Source organism: Gopherus evgoodei, unplaced genomic scaffold (genome assembly GCF_007399415.2).
Source record: "Gopherus evgoodei ecotype Sinaloan lineage unplaced genomic scaffold, rGopEvg1_v1.p scaffold_34_arrow_ctg1, whole genome shotgun sequence".
NCBI lineage: Eukaryota > Metazoa > Chordata > Testudines > Testudinidae > Gopherus > Gopherus evgoodei.
In genome coordinates this window covers 5,110,216-5,120,065 of record NW_022060016.1, presented here as the reverse complement: position 1 = coordinate 5,120,065, position 9,850 = coordinate 5,110,216, and positions in this window count along the sequence as shown.

The window sequence follows — 9,850 nt, the reverse complement described above, 5'->3', positions numbered from 1 at the left end:
CGCCGGGCAGACTGCACTCCGAATCCATCATCCTCAGCCCCACCCCAGAATCTGCACCCCCAGCCAGAGCCCTCACCCCCCCCAATGCGCACTCCAACTCTCTGCCACAGTCCTGAGCCCCCTCCCACATTCGGAACCTCTCAACACTCCCCCCCCCATACATCACCTCCATATTGGTGCACATAACAAAATTCATTCTGCACATGGATGTAAAAAATGAGAGGGAACATTGGTCAGACTAGATTATCACAATGGTCTCTTCTGGCCTTATAATAATGGAACATATGAATCTATGTGTCGCCCTGCCCACTGATTCTGGAACTGTTCTTTGAAGCATAAATGTGGTGAGCTCATGATTGCCAGCCCCAAAGTCCCTCACATCCATGGTGTTGTTAAAATCAGGTCAACCTCACCCCATGTTGGTTCTCTCATGTTTTGGAATTAAAATTATTCTTCACTAGGTCTAAAAATATTGTTAAACAAATGTTCTGCATTGCATACATTGCCCAAGAGCATCCTGGCAATTAACATAGGCCTGCATCTCCTTATAATGCTACCTTCACACTTAGGCTTTCTCAATTTCTGCACCATATGTCTGCTTTTCCTATACTGCCCAACTTTGAAGCCTGTAATGTGCTGCTCTTTGGCCTTCTTGTTTCCATTTGCTCTTTGCATAAAGCCACAGAGTTTGGGCCCAGAATCAGAGTTGACTCTAAATACTTGGGTATTCAAATTGAGCTCTAACTTTAATTACAGATGATTGCCAGTCCTGACCTCTGGATCTCGGCACCCTTCAGATCCTTGATCTACTGGATACCCACCAAAAACACCCACTCATCAACCCACACACTGAATATTTCATAGAGGCAACAGCCAGCCACACATTGGCATTTCTCCTGTGTGATTGTGTCAGGGATATAGAAACAGGAGGATAATTGCTGGCTCGGAGCTGTAGGAGGAATATCATTGAATATACTCGGCTGATTGTGGGGGTGCTGCACTCTGGGGGTGAAATATGGACAGGTCAAGAGTGCTTCGGGAGGTTGAGCTGTGGGACAGTCTCACAGGACCAGCGGTGCTGGAGGGAAGATGAGCTGTGGGACACACTGACAGGGCTGGTGGTGCTAGGAGGCTCTGAGCTGTGGGACACACTGACAGGGCCGGTGGTGTGGGGAGCTAAGCTGTGGGACACATTGACAGGGCCGGTGGTGCTGGGGGGCTCTGAGCTGTGGGACACACTGACAGGGCCGGTGGTGCTGGAGGGAAGGGCTGAGCTGTGGGACACACTGACGGAGCTGGGGGGCTCTGAGCTCTGGGTCACACTAACAGGGCTGGTGGTGCTTGGGGGTGGACCTGAGCTGTGGGACACACTGACAGGGCTGAGCTGTGGGGCACTGACAGGACTGGTCATGCAGGTTTGTTGCTCAGCTGGATTTAGGGTGTCCACTTATGCATCCCCAGGACATCCCCTTTACGCTGCCTCTTCCTTCTGCATGACCCCAGCACCTCTTTTCATGTGTGCAAGGTCATGCTGTTGGGAGCCTGTGGTGCCCTCCACAAAATGGCCTTCTGTGTAATAACCACATCTGGTTTTATAAGTACTGGTCAGGGGACAAACCATTCTAAAACAAGACTGTTCATCTTAAAACCAGACAAATGGCCTGTGGTGCTTTGCTGATCAGATTGCTGTGACACATTCCTTCTTGTAGCCTCCACCCATGTGCTGTGTGTGAATTGCATCAGCACCCTGAAACCTTCTCTGGCCAGTTTCCTGTTGTCTAAGTCTGAACTGGGAGTAGGTTCACACACACTGGGCTGAAACAGGGAAAACCAGAGATGCTAAACTAATTCTGTTGATTGACCTGCTACCAAGAAGCCCCCTTTCTCCTGCCACTCCCCTGGTTGTTAAGCACTTGTGTATTTCAGTATTCCTCTAATCAGAGGTGAGTTTGCCATGGCATACATTCCAGAAAAGCATTACCTGCTTGTTATCAAGGTCAGACACAAAGCAGCATCTTCAGAAAAGAAAATGCCAGAAAAACAATAGTAAAATGACAGAAAAACACTAAACATCAAATTTCCAAGTGCAAATAAGCAAATAACTTCCACAAAAATGCCAACGAAGGAAGCTGAATAGAAAATGCTTCCATCATGATTCTCCAAAGTGCTGCTGCCATCCAGCATCTGACTGAGGTTTGGATTCTGGCACCTTAAAATAACATTTGTTCTTGTCTCTCTCTGGTATTTATAGGCTACCATTCACAATGGTATCTAGGGTAGCCGATTGTCTAATGGCACAAACCCAAACACTGTTGCTTCGCCCCTTCCCCAGCCTCCGCCCCTTCTCCAAGGCCCCACCCCATTCATTCCAGCCCCCCTCCCTCCATTGCTCACTCTCCTCCACCTTCACTCACTTTCACGGGGCTGAGGCATGGGGTTGAGGTGCAGGAGGGGGTGCGGGCTCTGGGCTAGGGCCAAGGAGTTAGGAGTGTAGGAGGTGGCTCTGGATTGAACATGGGGCAGGAGGTTGGGGTGCAGGATGGGGTGCGGAAGGGTATGTGGACTCTGGGAGGGAGTTTGGGTGTGGGAGGGGGCTCCAGGCTGAGCCTGGGGCAGGAGGGAGTGTGGGATGTGGGCTCTGGGGTGGAGTTTAGATGCAGGCCAATGGGAATTGCAGAGTCAGCACTCAGGGCAGGGGCAGTGCGCAGAGACCCCCTATCCCCCTTCTCCGGGGCACAGGGATGGTGCCTGCCTTAGCCCTGCTGCACTACAAGATTGTTAGCACTCTAAATCTCCCAGTGTGTCTGCAGTAGCCTCCAGGAGATAGGGCCTGATTTTCACAACCCTAAGATATCAAGGCCTCCATATCTTTAGCTTCTTCCATCTCAGGCTCTAAAAACATTTCACAAATATGAATGAACAGAGTCTCGCGATTCTCCTGTTCAGCAGGGAGATATTACAACAAACTAAAAGGAATTGTGGGATAATTTAGAAACTACCTATGCCTGGTTCCTCAAGTAGATCCTTATGGGTGGCCAGGTCCCCAGGACAAGCTCTGGGATGGGAAACATCAAGGAATCTTTCCGCCCATTGAGTGGAGTTTTGTCTCTCTTACTGAATCCTCTCCCATTCTCCAAATGATGTATTATAAAATTAGCAGGGACTCCTTGATGGAGTAGCTGCTGGGTGCGCCTACCTTAGACTTTGGTGTCAGGTGTCTCTCTGCCTCTGAATACATCCAGTGATTTTTGCTTCTCTTCAGACTTTCTCTTCTGGCCACACTTATGGTTCCTTTCATATTCCTACTGCGCTTCTGAATTTATACATAGTCACAAGCTGGCTTCTTTCCTTTAATTACTATCACACCTTCTTTGTTTTCCCTCTGGGGAATGGTATGACAAACACCTGACAACACTAAGAAAGGAATCCTCTCAAAGGAAATAATTAGCTGGGGATTAGGTAGAAATTCAGGCTGTACAAGTGGCAGCATAGAGTGCTGAGCACACAAAGAACTCCCCTCCCCTGAACTTGAGTCAGGAGGTAGAAATGTCTCCATTAGGGGAACTGAAGTCAAGACTACACTGCCAAATTTGGGTACCTGGTTGTTCCCTCTCCTCCTCTGACTTTATGAAGAAAGCTCCTTTCCTCCTACCATTTGTCATCATGTGCAGTCTCTGTCCAGAGGGGGGATGTCTGGAATTAAGTGGAGTTGTGAGACTTGGGAATGGTGACCATTTGTCACAAACAAATTTGGATAAGAAACAAGAATTGGAATTGCTCGTTTATTAGCATAGATTGGATCTGGCTAGTATTACTGAAACCTTCTGAGATGAATCCCATGATTGGAATGTTAAAATCAATGGTTATAACCTATTTAGAAAGGATAAAATGGGTGCCTGGGGGGGCACTGTATATCAAAAATGGTATTATTTGTTTCCAAATCACTGTTAACTCCGAAGAAAACGATCTTGAATGCTTATGGATCCATGTCCTAACAGATAAAGTGCAAGATGGGGTATTTGTTTCTGTCTTCTACAGAGCACCAAATCACACTAGGCAACAGGATGACCAGCTCCTTGCATGCCTATCAGTAATGTGTAGGGGGGAAAAGATGAGTGATCATAGGGGACTTCAATTTAAGTGACACAAGCTGGATGTCTCATGCTGCCAGTACTAAAACATCTTTGGAATTTCTAAATATTATAGATGACTATTTCCTAACACAGGAAGTATTGCTTCCAGCATGGGGGAATTCTGTTAGATCTTCTCTTGACCGATAAAGAGGAACTGATTACAAAGCTAAAAATTCATGGCAATTTAGTTATAAGTGATCATGACTTCATCACATTTATAACGTGCAAACAGAATAAAGACCAGAACAGTGATATAGATACTTGGTGCTTTAAAAGGGCTAATTTCACAAAGCTGAAAACAGTTATGAGCCAATCAACTGGGAGGAACAATTTAACCAGAAAAATGTGAAGGATAATTGGTAATTGTTTAAAAACACTTAAATAGAGACACTAAAAACCACAATTGAGGGAGAAAGCCATATTGGTTAAAAATTTGACTTGGTTTAGAGGGGAAGTGAAACCAGCTATAAAAAATTAAAAATAATATATAACAAATGCAATAATGGGGAAGCTGATAGTAATGAATAAAAATCAGAAGCTAAGAATTGTAGAAATTTGATAAGGGAAGCAAAGGGACACAAGGAGAACTCTATAATAAGCAGATTTCTTAAGGACCATATGAAAGAGGGGTTTTTTTAAGTATATTCAGAACAAAAAGCATCCTAACAATGGTATTAATCCATTACTAGATGGTGGACACAAGAACCTCATAATACCAACTGACAAGGGGGTACAGAGGGATTACAGGAATCTCCTGATTCTGGTATGTACATTCTGGTTCACCAAAGAATGTCAAAACATCCCAATGGTTATAATTGCCAGCTGTGTCCTGCATAATATTTGTGAGGCAAAGGGGGAGAACTTGCCATAGGGGTGGACGTGGAGCGGTTGTCTGCTGAGTTTGAACAGACGGACCCAAGGGCTATTGGACAGAGCTGAACGAGGAGGTACAGTATGTGGCTTGGGGAGGCTTTGAAAGAGCACTCTAACAGCAAGCCACAGTAATGTGCTGTGGCTACTGTGCTCAACCTGGTGCTGCAATTTGGGAACCTGTTAGAAACACTTCTGTGCATATATCATGATAGTACAGCTAATAATACTGGGGTACTATGGGTACTATGTGATGGGGTGTACTAGGCCCCTTGAAGCCCCCTGTTGGAGTCCTCATGTCCACACCCCACTCCAGGAAAGAAGCAGTGAAGGTGGGTTTTCCAGACTTACCTGGAAAGGCTTCTGGGAAGCAGCCAGAGCACAGCAGTCTTTGTTAAAAGGAGCTGCTGGGCATGAGCAGGTCAGTTGCTGGCTGGGACCAGAAGGGTGAGGAAGGAGAGGAGTTGAGATCTTCATCCCTGAGTAAGGGTGAAGAGGAAGGGGCTACATAGGAAGTGGCCCAGGGAATAGCAGCAGCAGCAGCTGTCACAGGAAGCAGCACTTGGCTGCTATTTGTAGGGTCCCTGGGTCAGGACCTGGATTAGTGGGTGGGCCAAGTTCCCCCATCTCCCTGGCCACTGGACCCAAGAAAGGGATATGACTTGTTTAGAAGCCCAAGTGAAGGGCAGGTCTTAAAAAGTCTCCAGCAAGGAAGCCCTAGGGGCACTGCTCTATAGTAGGGCAGACACAAACTTAAAGCTAGCCCAGAAGGGGCTGAGGATGGAGCCCAGAGACAGGTCTAAAGACAGCAACAAGGGCACAGAGAGAGGCCCTGTTGGACCTATTACCTTGGAAGGGATTCCTTAATGTGTTTAGACTGTGTGTGACTCAGCTAGAGGGCTGAGGCACCGCCTGACCAGGGCAACAGTCAGCAGGGGCACCGTGAGCAGAGTGCAGGTTGCACCGACTGACTGGAGGTGCTCACGAGGGGTGAGTGTGCACCATCATATACCTGCTGTACATTTACAACAACTATACTGTTTGGCACTGGTCCTATGGGTTGTGAGCATACAAGACCATTATGTTCACTAACAGCTGTAGTAGAGAGAGACAGCCTGGAGCACTGGGCCTGGTGCAGGATCAGAGGCCATGAACCAACGTCAGACCATGTAGGAAAGCAGATGTTTACAAGTTCACTGTCCAATACATGAACTTGGCAAAGCTGGATGTTAGTATACTAAGCACTTGCTATTTACGTAAATATATTCCAGCTAGTACAGCTACATCCCAAACTAGTACAAGATGAGATGGTTTGACAAAAAAAGGAATAGAGATGTTTTGTCCAAGATATCATGAACAAGGGGCGGTAACAAATAGAGGTCATGAAATACGTAAGGTTGTGTGTGTGTGTGTTGTGTATTCCAGTTGTTTGCCTCAGACTATAAATGGCAGAGTACTTTGCCTTAATCCTTTGTCCAGCCAAGGGAGCAGCGAAAAGTCCTGCTGCTGACTGAGCTGAGTCCACTGTAATGGTCATACTTGTGTTACTGTGTCTGTAACCACAGAGCCAGGGCACTAGGACAATGCTCTGTTTACAATAAACTTGGTTGAGCACCCTTGCCACTGAACTGTGGTCTTTCTTTATGAGTAACATCAAGGTCTGCTGAATTAACATGCTGTACTATCTACTAATAATGTTGAAACTTCAAGGACAGGAGCACTGAGCACCTTGACCAGCATTGGGCTGGGTAGTACTATTGAGATCTGCTGAATCAGCTCTCTGCGCAGAGCTGGACAGCCCACGGGAAGGATATACACACATGCAAGCTAACTGACAACACCAGCAGGCACTGTACACCATGTGTGGTAAACTAATAAAGATGAATCACATTCAAAATAAAAGGGTTTTATTCAGTTTTTTTTTTTAAATGGAGATATACCTATCTCATAGAACTTCCAGTCCCCTCCAGTGCAGGGTAACTGTATTTGAGAAAAAACAGAAGCCCAAAATGTATTATTATTATTTTTCAAATCCCTTGATAAATATTAAGCTAAACTCATTATTTTAGGCCCAATTCATAATATTTGAGCATTTGGGCTTGGTGATAGTGTATAACAATACAATATCACTTAACTAAGAGACAAGAAATGTGCTGTCATGTAGCTTTTGCTTTATCAAGTTTCACTTTCCAGAATTACTCCCATCAGAGTAATAATGATGTTTTATTTCATACATTTATAATGGTTAAGGCCAAATGGACCATTACATTGTCTAGTCTGATCTTTTGTATTTCTTTGCACTCGGTCAAATGAGGAAATAGGGTGACCAGACAGCAAATGTGAAAAACTGGGACAGAGAGTGGGGGGTAATAGGATCCTATATAAGAAAAAGACGAAAAATCAAGACTGTCCCTATAAAATCGGGACATCTGGTCACCCTATGAAGAAAAGAATGGGAGGCTGTGTCAATTGTCCATAGTCATGGTTGCTTGTCATGTTTTGGCATTATATAATATTTGATTTCCTGGTGTGGGCGTAGCCTGTAGGCAGCATCTACCAACTAAGGCACAGTTTAAGGCTTGTTTATATTAAGAAATTTGGCACGGACATGCTGCAATCCCCTAATTTAGACATATTTCACTAGTGCAAGGTGGGGCTCATGGAGGCGTAATTCACCAAATTACGGTACATTGGGCATAAGCTCATTTCGCACTGGTGCAGCACCTCGAGGACTTTGTACGGTGGTATCTATTTTGATGAAGTTACACCAGTGCACATTTATTTAATGTGGACGAGCCCTTAGGCAGAAGAGAGAGGGTAAGGCAGAGAGGTATCGCGACTGGTATCTCCTCTCCTGGTGTCTGCTAAACCATGATCCTTAGAGGTGCTGCCATGGGGCTTTATCGTGGGTTTCCTCCAAAAGCTGGTGGCCAAACTCCACTGTAGCTGTTCTCTCTTGTTTGAGCTGCCATCGTTTATTTCCTTGGATTAATAAACTGCCTGCTTCCTTTCCTGCAGCCACACAGCCCCAGGTCCTTGTTTGAATGGATCCACCTACTTATTTATATCACAGTATGTAAATATGCCTGCATCGGCAGTTTGCTGTTCCACATCTGGCAGAGAAGGAGAGTTGAACCTGGGCCTCTCACATCCTAGGAAAGTGCCCTAACCACGTGACTAAAACTTATAGGCCTGGTGACACCACCACCACTATCACCTCCTTCTCTTCCTGTCTCAGTTTGGTCAAAACTATTTGGCTAACTCAACACAAACACATGAACAGTGTCGGTTAACCCAGTCAGAGCTTCAGAGTTAACTGGACCTTTGATTCTCCTCCTGGTCTTCCTTCAGGGCACCCGCTTAAAGGATTCAGGCTTCTTAGTTGTCACCTCCCTCGAGTGGAGACCCACACATGGTCTGTCCCTCCGGAATGGGTTTTAGGCTTGGAACCCCTCTTAACCTCACTGTAATTTCCTGAACAGGTCTGACCGAGGTCCAGCAGCTGTGGCTAAACCCTTGCTTTCTAAAGGCTACACCAACTAGCCTTTATAAAGCAAAATACATTTATTCTTAGGGCAAAAGCTTCACAGAAAAAACATATAAACGTTCCTATACACCTGCTAAAACCTTGCCAGAGGTCGCCCATCAGTCTTATGGGGCCTTAGTAGGCCAAAGTCTTTCCAACACTTCTGCGAGGGTTGCGCCCCCTTTGGACAGAAGCTCCTGCCTGTTTGCTGAATCAGAATAAATAAGGCCTTGTGTCAGTTTAACCTCAGCTTTTTCATACCAAAAGCCCTTCCTTTTCAGTTAGTCTCTGAGAACCCAGTAGGAACCAGTATTTGTAAACCACCCCACAGTGTGGTGCATCTCTGGGGTTGTTTACAGTTTCAGCAACTACCCTTAATCAACCCCACATTGTTTTTAGTTCTTGAAGGGACTGTGGTAACTCTTCCACCCTGGAATTGCATATAATCCCTGACCAACAGTGACATACCCAAACTGTTCATAAACCCAGTGCAATCTGGTTTCCCAAAGATACTGCAGGCAGCTGCAATATCTGTCACGTCTCACCCAAAAGAACCGGGCATCCGCAAAGGTGGCTGTCCAGCACGCCTGAGTGATTTATTTCCTGGACAGAGCATCAGCGACCAACATTGCATTCCCTTTGACTTGAATCACTTCCATATCGTAATCTTAGAGCATCAAGCTCCATTTTAGCAATTTGGCGTTAGTCCTTTCATTTGACGCAGCCAGGTAAGTGGTGAGTGGGCAGTATATACAGCACAATGCCATCCAAATAGATAGGGCTGTAATGGGCTGAGGGCCCACACCATGGTTAAACATTCTCTTTTCAATTGTTGCATCATTTTTCCTCTCAGGGAAGCAATTTCTTGCTCAGATACACTCCCTTTTCAACACTGCATCAGCAAAGCCCCAAGTCCCACGTTAAAGGGCTTGTCAAAGGTGGGGCTTACCAGAAATGGGTCAATACTTAGGGTTTTCTTCAGTTTGCAGAAGGCCTATTGACACTGCTCAAACCAGATAACCATGTCCATCTCACTCGTTTTTACATAGATCAGTGATAGAGGTGGTCAGGACGGATCTCCGGGAATAAAGCCTTAAACCTGTTTTCTTGTGTAGGGAGTTGGCTGGTTCTTAAGAGCCTCCACTTTTTCAGGCCCTTGTTTTATGCAGCCCTCCCACCCTATAGCAAAACAGCCTACTTCTGCCATCTCGACCTTGCATTTCTCCATCTTGAGAGTCAGGCCTGCTGCCTGAATGCTGTGAAGGCCCCTCCCTCCATGGGTCACGTACTCTTCCCAAGTCTGACTGAAGATACAAATATC